Source organism: Myzus persicae, unplaced genomic scaffold (genome assembly GCF_001856785.1).
Source record: "Myzus persicae strain clone G006 unplaced genomic scaffold, MPER_G0061.0, whole genome shotgun sequence".
NCBI classification, from domain to species: Eukaryota; Metazoa; Arthropoda; class Insecta; order Hemiptera; family Aphididae; genus Myzus; species Myzus persicae.
Window position 1 is genome coordinate 224,157 of NW_019101427.1, and position 14,615 is coordinate 238,771.

The following is a 14,615-nucleotide window of genomic DNA, read 5'->3' on the forward strand; positions in this document are numbered from 1 at the left end:
TATTTAATAAAAAAAATTTTCTTTAGAATATTAAATCTAACATAATAGTTCAAGTGAAACCATTTTATTCTATGAGAGTATTTTTTTTCTAACATAAACAGTTAATCCTATCTGTTAATGTATCTTTTATTTTTTTTAACTATGAAAACTTTAATATCTGAATTATTTCTGAACAAACATTATATTAATTAATTATTATGAATGTTTAAAGTTAGCTTTGATATACCGCTGTTTGTTTATACTTACCTCAAAGTAATTTAATTTATAGTACGAAATAATAATGTGAAGTATCAATTAACTTGGCATGACTGACCAGTATAACAAAATATAATGTTTCATAGATGACTCCAAGTATACCTAAGTAATTGTCGTGAGTTTAAAAAAAATGATTTCAAATCTAGACGGCATAGTTACAAACATAATGTGTCAACAATTTCAAATATAGTTAAGAAATAGTAACATGTTTTGACTTTAGTATACTCACATAAATAATTAATACAAATTTGAGAGATTGAAATTTATTCACAATTTACCAATTAAATCACCAAAGATGTTTTCAACATTACAATACATATAATATTATGTTCATATAAATACATGACCATATTGGTTAAAAGTATAAATACAATTCGATCATTAATATTTATACACTATCACAATAAATACCAGTTACATATCGCAACCACCCCAAAAATTAAATCTTATCGTACACATCTGGCCATTTGGTTATGTAAAGTCGTTTTAACTTTCACTGATGTCTGTACTACTATGTACGCACGAATACGCCTGAATTCAATAAACACGAAATAAACATAACTTCAATCAACATACATTCCCTATTTCATAGCACCATCATTGGTGGAACTTGAGGAGCTGAACCCACCCTAATAAAATAATAATCCCCTGAAACTGACACTGATACTAGTATAATACACTAATGCTAATTTTAATATACCTAAAAATAATTCATGATAAAATATATTAGTTAATAATCGAATACTACCTATGCTATAGCAAGCGGGTCTACTAAACATGGCTTTTGCCTTATAATTAATTCATAATTTAATGTTTATCATTTTTAAGTATAATTAAAGACCATATAAAATACTTGGAGTCTTAAGTAATCTTTTTTCAAAAAGAGAGCGTAACCTAACTTATTTGTAATTATAAATCAATGTTATTAGTTTCTGTGTTCTAACTTGTTAGTTATTAATACCATATACTATATTGATAAAAGTCCTTAATAATGATTTGATAAGACATAATTAGATGACGTGTTAGCCGTCTTAATTAATATTAGTGGAACACATTTTATGCTTAGAAATTTAGACAGAATTGTAGTTATTACTCGTAGTAATTTATATTACTATATAACAGATGTTTCTTTTGGAATTGGTTGACGTTGAAGGTTCGCTTAGATGAAATTCCACGCGATGGCTGCTGAAGCTATAATCTTCAGCGACAGGTTGTTGTCAGTGGCATCACCGTCGACAGTGCAGATCAACCTATTGCGTTCTTATAGAAGTGTAAAAGTGGCTATATTAATAGATATGATTGGTCGTCAAAGGTTACTGAACGAAATTGTCGCTGAATCTCGTGGATCATGGTTCTCAAACTATGTACCAAGAATACTTTCCAGGGACACCACAGCTCACGAGAAATTATTTTTGATTTTGTGTTAATTTCAAATCGAATCTTATAAAAATGAGACTATGAGAGTTAGCTAGAATATTCAGCGTAAACGCTTTAATTCTAACCTCACCTTCAAATACAGTAGTAAAAAATAAAACCTATATTTGCCAAACTTTGCCAAACTTTGCAAACGTAAACAGCCACATGCTTCTCATTAGTTACAACATACGATGTTACAATAATATTAACGTTTAGAATAATTATCCTTAATTTCTTAATAAGTTATTAAAAATAATTAGTTTAATGTTGGGGCAATATGCTTGGAGCACTTATGTATTTTAGGTGTGTTAAAAAAATAATGAAATTGATTATCAATGAGAATTAGTGTTCATTGTTTTATTTATTTGTATTTCTAGTGGTATTCACACCAATCATAGCTCAATTTGGTCCGAAAAATTGAACCTCCAAAAAAAAGTTTGGGAACCACGAGAAAGTACTATTCGGTTAAAATCACCTCTACAAATATCATTCGTCTAACCAATACCTATAAATGGATAGCGGTTGTTTTATGTCTATATTAATCAAAACAATTTACAACTATATTATTTAATTTAAATTTATTTTATCTAAATTATAGATGATTTGATCATCCACGAATAATTATTTTATGGTAGTATTACCTGGATAATATATTACCTAACCACTTTATACTCGAGTAATTGTGTAGAAATCATATAATTATGTGATAGTCATGACGAGTTACCAGTAGTTCTGGATTCAACTATTTAACCATAAATTATTCACTTTTATGAGTAAAAAGTAATAGGAACCTAGTTAGTAGGGCAGATTAGAAGATTTGGCTACAAGCTATTTTGCGAGTTTTGTTCTTTCCAAGATCGTACATGAACTCAAAAATAATTTTGATTTTAACATGTTAAATTGATTTAAATTAATTCAATCAATTATTAAAAAAAAAAAAAAAACTCTAGGAAATATTCATAATCATACACCACATGCAATCACTTATTACTGTGCATTACACATTTATTTATGTGATTATTAAACATATTATTTTAGATATAATTATAACGTAAATTATTAAATTACCATATAACATTCGAATTTCAATCAATTGTCAAAGTGATATGTAGAGTATAAATTGGAACACATCTTATGTGGGGTAACCACGCTCATCTAAACTCCGAAATATGCAAAATGTATGACAAATGCATTTAATTAACAAAACACGTGTCTCAAAATATACGTCATGTGCAATATGGAGTTCATTGTTCAAATGGGTACTTATTAAAACCAATTGTATTAATTAATACACATAAATACTAGAAGAAAGATGTTTTTTATTTTCAGACACCTATTTACATTATTTCTGATAATCTCCCTATGGAAGACATAATTTTTGTAATGTTTTTTGACAGCATTTAAAGTATAATTTTTATATTATGTAGATACGTTGTTTAGTAAAGTCAGTTTTAAAGAACGCGTTTGTGTAAGCCTTATTTATAAAAAGGAGTCATTCCCGAACCTTAGGGAATACAACTTGTAAAATAAATTATTCAAAGTAGCATTTATTTCAACACACACTGAATGCGCAATCATCAGTACATATTTATTATAGCCTGAAACTTTGAAAAGTACCTATATAATGTAGATTCTATTGAGATATTTTTGTTATATTTTGTTTATTTTGGTTTTGTTCTTTACTACAATACCTGATTTACCCATATACCATCGACGGAATGATACATTTTTAATATAATTTCTTAGTAACATTCCATACAAGCTAAATTAAAAACTGCGGATTGTAGCTGTTTAATAAAGGCGTAAAAGTATCATTTTGAATTCACATTTGAATAAGTAGAAAAAATCCTTTGATTGTTTTCAAAATATGATAGAATAATGAGAAAACCTTAGAGTAAAAACCACCACGAGTAAAAGTCTATAAAAAAATTTTTCGTAAATTATGTTATAATTATCATGTTACTAGATATTTTTTCTCTGCGAAAAAAATTAAGGAATCATACAATGATATTATTATGTTTTTGGGTTTATTGCAGTGGAAAAATATCCAGTAGCAAGCTACATTTTGTAAGGAATTAAATTAAATTTTTTTTTATTTATTGTTGATTTGCGTTTCAAATAAACAAAGCTTTACAAAAATCGGTATGTATCAATATATAATTTATATACAGCTTTCACAATGTTAACCCAAATTTTTTTGTTCTATTCCATTAAATAAATTATATTGTAAGTTAATTACTAAACGTATTCAAAAAAGTTCTTTCGTGACATAAAGAAAACATACAAAAACAATTTTAAGCAATTATGTTGTTTTCTGGTGAAAATTCGAATGTTATCATAATATTATTATGATGTATTTGACTAGGATGATTATTATTATTTTAGTATCATTGAACATAGTTATTCCTGTCTTACAGTTTGACGCAACTGCTTTATTTTTTTTTACTTAATGCACATTTTAAATATAGGAAATTTCATACATTTATAGTGGTAGAATCGTCCTATAGTTTACCTCGAATGTAATAAATATAAAACACGAAATATTATGTATGTTTATATACGTTCTATTCAACTTCAACAAAAAAAAAAATAGAAATTATTACTGTTACCTATATTATTTTCACAGCAGGAAATTTACAAGGTGATTGTTTGAGCTCGCTCGCCCAATGTTTATGCTTCAATCATTCATGTATTCAAATTCTAATTTTTGGAATTTTATAATACAATCGAAGACCATATTTTTGAATACTTGATATGTTGTGTACCACTTAATGATTAACCAATGGCAGTATAAACTTTTTTTTTCAAATAGAGACGATGCCTTATCCGAAACAAATTGTTTAATAATTTGACTGATATTTTTGATGTATCATAATCTAAATTCCAACTACTAGTTTTCAAGTTATACCTATAATTTATTGTATTCACAAAGGTTTGACTTTCTAATGATAATAAAAATTATGTCTATGGTAATGTGTTAGATAGTTGCAGTGGCTTAGATTATTTGAAAATGTAAGTAATTTCTATTGATTTATCAATAAAAATAAACTGTTTAATTACTAAATATAATAATAAATATAGTTCAATTTTTTGTACAACCATTTTTAAGAATTATTATTCTTAGTATAAACTGGATACATCAATATTTTCGAGAAAATCATCAACTAATTAATTTTCCTTGAAGAGGAGGGAAGGTCCTCATTTGATAAATAGAAGTTTTAATAAGCAGGACACTATAGCTAGGTAATACAACAAAATCAGGAATTTAACTATACTAAATTAATTTACCTAAATAAAAAAAATCTTACTTAAACCCATTAAAAAATTTTAAAATAAAATTTGAATAAATGTATTATTATTGGGAAAATTGGTGTGGACATGATTAAAAAATCAACTTGTTTATTAATATATTTCATAATATCACTATTGTTTGTGTAGCATAACTCTGTAATCGATGTAATTTATTTCCGTACAATATAATTATATATTTACATCGTTTTGCTTTGTAGGTATTCTAAATATTGCAGTTTAAACTTCAAGTAGATACCAAGCATTCGTTTAATACGACGAATACATTAAACAATTTGGTAATGCGTATTTATTCAGTATTTATAGGTACAAACGCTTAAAAAATTCAAGCGAAATCTGCAAACATTTTGTTCGCAAAGTAATAATTGTTAAATGGCAATAATTCTCACAGAACAATCATTTTTTTCCCCTACTATAAACGTCACAATAATATTTATTTCATATTCAAACATTTTGATAGTAAATCTTTAGAGCACAAACTTAACAAACTTAATAGTTTTATTGCCATCCAACTTAAATGGGCTTTTCAAATGGTTTGCTCATAAGTACGAAGTACGTGACTAGGTCGTTTTATAGGGACTTCGACGTCTTAACTACGCTGCGTGTTTGTTTCCATTTCCATTGAAGTGTGGCAATTTATTTTCCAAATGAAATACTAACTGATGAATGATTGCACTGATTGTTTTCTACAAGAAATTTACAACTCTCAAAGACGTTTAGTAATACCATATTAGTTTCAAAAATGTGGGCCAGTGAGTGCCACTCTACTGTTCATTAAGTATCGAATACGTCGCTGTAATAGATGTGTTATAACTTAAATTTGAATATTCAATGATATAAAATAATTGTATAAGTAATATAACTGTGAGCAAAGGCGGTCTGTCAGCCTATACAACCTACTAACTAGGTAGTAAGTACATTAGTTTATGATATTATTGCTATTAAAGTAATTTATTTTCGAAAACATTGAATTTAAAAATGTCGTTTTGCGTATAAAACATAATAATATTATATATTTTATGTTTAATTTCTCGAGTACCACGAATTATATTTTTAAATTGCAACAAAATTAATAAAATCTGTATTCTTCGTTTAAATATCTAATTTCGTTAAAAAATTTGAACATAAAATATCTATTAAGAAAAACAGTGTTTTTATATTTTGTAGATTTTTTGGTTGCAGTATGGTTATTTGAACTATTGAGAAACCCTGTTTTAAAAGTTGAGTCCTTAAGAATAAAAAATGAACATTCTATACATTTTCAACAGTGAAATAATTAGCAAATTTTCATGATTTTGATGAATTTCAGTAACATTTTATACTTTAAATGTTTATGTAAAAAGATAGTGTAAATTCATACTTTAGATCTTGAACTGCAATTAAAATTTATAACGAACCTTGTATTACATTTTTAAGCTTTTTGAACCAGTAAGAACTTTTTATCTATATTTATATTTAATAAAAAAAAAAAAAAAATGTTTCACTACAAATACCAAATTATGTAGGTAAATAGGTAAATAATATAGCAATACATTATGCATATTATAAAAGTTATTGAAGGTTTTTTTTTTATATGATAAATATAAGGTAAAATATTTTAATGTATATTTTTTTTTAATAACGCAATAAACTTTATATACTTTTACATATTAAATGATTCTTTCTGAAGCATTTATTAACTTTCAAAAATGTGAAAAGGATCAAAGAAAATAATTTCTGTACATCACATATTATGTTTGTTTAACATGTGCTTATGCCTTTGTATTCATTAGTTACTATTGTGAAGCTACGTTCACATTATTGTCTTAATGTCTTCTTAATACATGCCATTAAACTAATCCCATTTGGAATGTTTCTATTGAATAAATTTCCCACTACTTCTTTAGTCCAGATACATTGTGTAATATTGTCTATTATGTTATACAAATATAACACCATAAACAACAATCTGCAATAGCAAGCCTACATTCAGAAAACTATCATCTTTGCTATACCTACATTATAATAACAGTAGACATTATGCTCAGAATAGTACTTACTTATGAAGCAGAGTAATTAAAAAATTATCAAACATTTCATTTCAGCGATCTAAAATAAAACATTTTAATAAAAACTAATATCTCTCTTTAATAAACGGATACAAACATAACATACTGACATACCGAATATACAGATTCAATTATTTTTCTAGAATAAATTACAAAGATAAGTATAAGTACCTACTACCTATTTATCTTTTATGTAGGTAGTATTAGAAACATGTCCGACAATTTCCAACAAGCCTCCAATATATTGGTTGTACGGGTTAAATTGATATTTGCGAATTTTACACTATAAAGTTAAAAAATATAGATTGTGAATATAAGTTAGTCAGTTTATCATCATTTTATCATTTTTTTAATTCTCATAGTACTTTCTACTTACCAGATAACAATTACTACTAATTTCTACTTACATAATTGTAACTCAATATTTTTAAATTTTCTTAAAAGGGTAAAAAATCTATATTCTCCAAATTAAACCATGAACTACATTTATATATGATTGACACAGAATGGTCATATATTTTATAATGTGTAGTTTCTTCTGGTATAGACGTAGAAGGTACGTACAATCAAACTATTATTTATATGGTTGGATGTTTAAAACATTTAAAAGCTTGGTACAATACATGCGCACTTAAATTATTTATAAATTATTTCTAGAGCAGACAGTAAACTAGATACCTCTGAAACATACGAAATTGCAAAGTAAAGTAGTTTTAAGGGATGTGCATAACACACAACCATCGCGTTGAATAAATACGTAAATTCTAAGATCCTTTAAACAAAGGGTTCGGCCAGGGTTTGTATATTAAAACGTTTAGTATTGTTTAATATTGCAATGCTAGTCCTCTGTTATGGGAATTATGATTTATGAGAATGATGTATGCTAAGTTAACAACTATACGAACTAGATAAACTTACATTTTTCCTGACCATTTTTTTTATTATCTTCAAGGACTGATCCATGGCGAATAATATAGTATTGGTGACTTTAATAATTAGTCTCGGACACAATATTTGTCCTTACTGTGAAAGTCAAAAATTATGTTGTAGGTAACTGGAAAAAAATAGTTTTTTTTAGTTAGGCTCTAAAAAAAAGTAGAGAAAATTATTTTATTTTTTTATATAAAACTATTTTAATTTTCAACTTATATTTTTGATTTTTTTTAAATTTCTTATGGCATATTATATCATTTTTGCTCAAAACGATATTTGAATTAGAATTTGAATACATCAATACGTTTATTTTAAGTATAGTAATTCTAAAATGAAATATATAAATAGTTATTTAGATGGGTACATAAAAAACCCCAATACTGATAAACTTGTTGGTTCCACTGTCATATTCAGTTCAAAAATAAGCATTAAAAAATATATAGTTTTAAGATAGAAAAATCATTGTGTATTTGTGTGTATCCAGCAACTTTACACGTATAAGATAGATGTCAGACCCAATAACGTCACGAGGTTTTTTCAATACCCCATAACTCATTAAAGAATAATATCAATATAAATGACACCAGTACGGCATTTGACGTTTGATTGAACGTATTTCCAACTAAAACTACTTCTTTCACAATGATGTGTATTTTTTGTGTATGTAACGTCACCTTTAGGAGTGGAGTAGTAAAAATACTCCGATCATATTCTTTGAAAGCGGTTATATTGATGGCAAATTGGATCTAGTTTGTACATATGGTACGAATAGGACATAATATAATATAATAAACTTATAGTCCATTAGGCGGGGCCAAAAATAGATACTGTCCAGCACTTTCCAAAATAATTGTGAAAACCATTTGTTTAACCAAAATAGCCAACATTTTATTTAGAAGTGAACGGGGTGATAAAAATTTCCACAAAATTAAATACAATTTATATTATTATAGAGGAAACGAGTATCATTTTGTATAAATACATTCTCATAAACGGAAAATTTCAAAGGGTTGTGACGTGACCACTCGACCCCCCCCCCCCTCTCACTATGTATTCCACTTATATTACATTTTACAAGAAATTATATAACTTTGAAAATAAATTGGATCTGTTTGATAAGTGTTTCGTCATACTATTTCACACTTATTTCGACCATATGTATAATTTGAATTTGTAGTATATCAATAATTTCGTTTAATTATTTGTTTATGACTCAGCTAGTGTATAGAACTTCTGTAAACTTTAATTAATTATTATTCTGTTATTAATTATATAGGTACTTAATTTCCTAATTCGTATACAAATGGCCTATCCAGAGTGTAGACTATGGATTTTATAATATGGCTAAAATAATATAATTTTTATTTTAAATATAATATATATTATACAACACTATTGAAAAAAATATAAATTAAATAATCATTATTTAATAAATAATTATGTATTATATTGAAAACGTCACACAATCAGTAAGATTTCATCTCAAAATAAAAAGTTATTACCGAAAAAAAATTGAACTTCGAAAATTCATTTCTGGTTTTACTTTAATTTTTCAAAAATTTTGAAAATATGGTATTGGATCATAATTTATTATTTCAAGGCTCCTGGTTTTATAACTGGTTATTTTTTGTTTTTTTGCAGTTTCTGATTAACCTGATTTATACAATTATACCATGAATCTATAATTCACAACGTTCAAGAGCAAGTCGGTATTGACTCAAAAGTTAATAACACATATTATATAATATAATATGATACAAAAATATACCTATACCAACTAATATAGTAATGTAGTATAATAAATGCCATTTTATTCAATCTAATAGGTACCTATCAAAATAAGTATCTATACATTAAAATATACTTGGTAATTAGGCTGACAGCTTAGGCAATCGCCGCTCATAAACGTTTTTCGTGTGCAATGATTTATCACTGAATTCAAATTTAATACATCCATTAGAGTAACCTGCTGAATGACGAAGAGCACTTGACACTTATTTCAATATACTTGAGTGAGTTCCCTGATTTTTTTTCAAACCCATATTTAATATTTAAACTGTAGATTTTCACCTCAAATATTTAAAAAATAATAATTTTAGCTGTATAATATTTCATTTGAGATAATTCGAGCAATCTTCATTCAAAATTTGATGGCGTCTGTGAATACATGTTATGTATTTGCATATTTGCATCTAAAAATTGCTCATACAATTTTAATATCATAACAAGCTACAAGTTACAACCTATATAATTTATATTCAAACACAATATAGAAACAATTTTCATATATTAAGAATTCTGAATAAATATGAAGATTTAATGTATGAATCTGATTGATGTATCCTTCAATAACAACAAACAATATTGTATTTGCGGCCCATTTTAATTAACATTGTGTACTTGATAAATAATATATGTAATATCATATTGTACTTAACATTATGTATTATTAAGTAAATCATCGTTTTACTTACTCTGCCATTCCTGTTTCTAAATAATTGATTTTTTTTTTTTAAATTTAATGGCATATGTTAAGCAAGGACATAAATATTTATTGTCAACTTTATTAAAATGTTTATGTCATTCAATCATACATCCTTTGTAGTCCATGGAGTGTGGTTTCTCGCTCGTATCCACGTTTCTATTCTTTGTACAATAACGCTATGACTCAGTAACCTATAATCAATAACATCTGATTCGATGGCGAGAAAATGATTTTGCCAAGAGGGAAGGTTTAAAGTAGATTTTTAACATGCACTATTTGATTATTAAAAATACAATTTATATCTATCATCCTTTAAACAATGAAAACTAGGTGATATGGGGAATCTATTAGACCCTCATTTTTAAAATAATTTTTTTCTAAAAAGTTGTAAAAAACGAAATCGTCTGGTATGCACGTATCTCTTCAATTTAAACTTGTCTATGACCGTTTATAAAATATTAATAATATTTATTATTTTTTAAGATTAAAACAATAGTTTTATAACAATAAGAGCTAGGTAAATAATATATAATATTATACAAAAAAAAAAAAACACCAATTATAACTTTTTTTTTTATTTATTTAAGCTTCAACAACTGAGGCCATTAGCTGTAGGTTGTGGTACTGTAGGGTTTTGGAACTTAAGGGGTTTTTTGGAACTGTAGGGTTACGGAACACGTGTGTGTTTGTTTGGCAGAATTTCTAGTGGGCACCCGTACGTTTCTGCCATTCCCGGTTAGGGGATGGCGGCCTCTCTCTCTCTCTGGACACCATGACTGCCCAGAGAGAAGTGCCGCATGTGACCGAGGTTCGAACCGGCGACGGTGCGCGTTGCAACCGATGCGTTATCCACTCGGCCACTCCGTCCCCCACCAATTATAACTGTTATGTATGTCTGTACGTCATTACATTTTTATACAATTAATAATAATAGTACCTAACAAATAATCTCTTTTTTATAGCGTAATCATTCGACAATAAATAAGTAAGACTTATTTTTTTCATTTATTATATTTTTTTACATAATTTATTCATATAATTCAGATTATATTTTACGTTTAATAAAAGTAATAAAACTATTTATTCTAAATAATAAACCTATGTATCTACTTATTTTTAATTATTTAAACAAAATAATATTTAACACTAAACATGTCTGTGCCTGTGTTGGATCCATGAAGAACATTAAGCAAAAAAAAAATTTAGTTATATGTTTTTTTCTAAATTATACATATATATATACATTATACGCAGGTACAAACAAGTTTTAGAAAAACAAAGATTTTAGGAAAAAAATTAAATATGCTGATGTTTTGACTTTTACCGATGTTATTGGCATTGATATAAATTTGATGTCCCATCTTACCTCAACCATGATGGGACAATAATAAATTTTATGCTTAGTGAAGATGTGCATATGAATAATCAGTGGCATAGCCATAGAACAGCTATTATCTTTAATCGTGTATTGTTAATTCTTACATATTATTATATTTCATATTATAACTAAGAACGCTTAAAAATAACGATAAATTTGATACCTACATTTAAAATTATATGCAACTGTATTTTAAATATATTAATGATAGTCAACAGTCAAACATATTATTAATTTACCTCGCTCACTATATATTGAACACTAGTACAGTTCTATCACAAATTCTGCAATCAAGCTCAAAGACTTGAAAAGTTTAAATCAAATTTTTGGATGGTTTATTTCATTAACGTTGTTTATTCATCATCGATAAAAGTTTAATAAAAGTTAAAGTTTTAGTTGAGATTGATGCCGATTTCTTTGACTATAATAGTTTCTCCGATGAGTCACTGACATTGGACATACCTATACAGTTTTTGATTTTAAATATGTAAGTAAGTTATCGTGCATTTATTCAGACCTCATGTATAACTTTTATTAAGTTTAAATCTTTCAGTCTGTGATTACTGATTAATCTATACATTTAAAATCAATTGTTAACTCACTTAAATCTATGTATTATAAAGTCACAGATTATATATAAGTGTTGGCAAACGTATAGAGGTTTATATTCGTGTAAATGCTGTACTGCGAATGAATGATAGATTATAAAAAAACAATTATAAATACGAACTGAATAAAGTAACCAGCCGATGTTTGTTAATCATTCGTCTCACTTAAATTAATATGGTACAAATAAATTATGGGTAGTTTATATCTCTTAGACTCTGAGCGAAGAGATGAATGTATTGGTTTTTTTTTTATGTGTTTCTGCCATTGTAATTTTAAACCATGAAAATAGTAACCGTTAATATATTATATTTCAAAAAATATTTTTAAAAACCTTATCTTAGTAAAAACATAGCACTTTTTTTATAATTTATTAAGACTTCAACAACAAAGGTTTTTAGTTTGTATTAACTATGTATTATAGAAGAAGATATAAACTAATATACATTAAATCTAAAAATAGTAGGTATATACAAATATTGACATATTTTAAAGAATTGTAATTAGTGGCTTAAGTTTATAATTCTGTAAAAAGTGATAATTGAGGTCGTGTTCTCTTGGTGAAGTGTGAGAGGGTTGTTGAGGATATTGAGTGTATTTGTTTGCAGTATATAACAGTTTATATTATATATTATATTATATTATATTATATATTGTTACTTGTTAGTGTCTCAATACATGTATCACATATTGGTGCTGGTTCTTTTGTGATTAGGTGAGCGTCGGTTATGCGAGTGGCCTATTTTGGCTCGGGTGATGATTACTTCCTCTCTTCTCTTAATGTAGGAGGGTATTTTAGTTTCTTAACATACAATTTTACATTTCTAAGTTTGTTGGCGAGGGTTAAGCTGGACCAGAATTTCTGCCATTCTTCAAATATTTTGTCCTGTATAATGATGTTGAAGGTTTCGGATAGGGTTAGAAGATTAATTTTTGTAGAGAAAGGAGAAGTGTTGGATTCGTGAGCCAACTTGTTTGCTTCTCATTTCAAGGTATCCCGACATGAGAGGGAACCCACATAAAACATACAGTGCTATTTATTTCAGATAATCAGTTTTTGTATGTGCTGAACAAGCTCATTTTTAGGGTAGGGGTTTGAGATTGACGAGAGTGCGCTCAAAAAGTCACTGATGATGATGCGACAAATTTTCAGATTTTCAGATGAGATAATTTTTATCGATTCACATATAGAGTATGTTTCAGCACTGTATAAACTTGAGGAAGACGGTAGGCGGAAAAGATGATTTTCCTGGTTTGTGCCTACAGAGAAACCTACACCATCCATTTGTACTTTTGGATAATAATTTATAGAATTTGCGTATTCCGGAAATCTATGAGATATTATTTCCAAGAAAAGGTACCGTATAATTGAATTGTCTGTATTGTAATTTCAGAATTCACTCAGTTGGGTTTTTATGGTTGGTGACCAGAGCCAAGGAGAAGAGAAGCCTGGATTTTATTTAATATTTGTGTTTGGAAATATAGGGTTTTACTAATCGAATTAGAGTTTTTGAATATCGTGGAACGAGCGGGGTAGTGGGTTAGAGGTAATGGATTGTGAAAGGTATTATTGATTTAGGTGCATATATTAGAATATGGCTTTGTCGTCTAAGGTGTAGGGGAGCTTCTCCTGCATATCGAAACATACTATCTATGGAACTCGTCCTGAAGGCTTATGAGGCTAGACAAATACCTTGGTTGTGGATGAGGTATATAGTACATAGAACTTTATCTTTAGCCGAGTTGTAGATTAATCTCCATAGTCAATTGTTGAGAGTATTAATGCTTTGTAGATTGTGATAAAGCTCTCTGTGTCGGCTTCCCAGTTGTCGTGTTCAAGTATTTTGATTGTCTTTATTCTTCATTGGCACACCATTTTTAATTTTTTGTAAGGGATGGTTGCAAGGTAAGTTTGTGGTCGAAGATGAGGTCAAAAATTAAAATATTACTTGTAAAAAGGTTGTATTCATGAAGTTTATTGTTGGTTGAGGGTCCTTCTTCTTTTTGTTGAATATGATACACTGAGTTTTGGTGTAAGAGAACCTTTAACCTTTATCCGAAGACATCTGGAAAGGAATCCAGTGGTTTTCATTTGTGATCCATTTCAATAAATATTGCAGTCATTGGAAAAGAGAATAAATTTGACAGATTTGGGTAGGTTTTAACATATATCGTTTATTTCGTT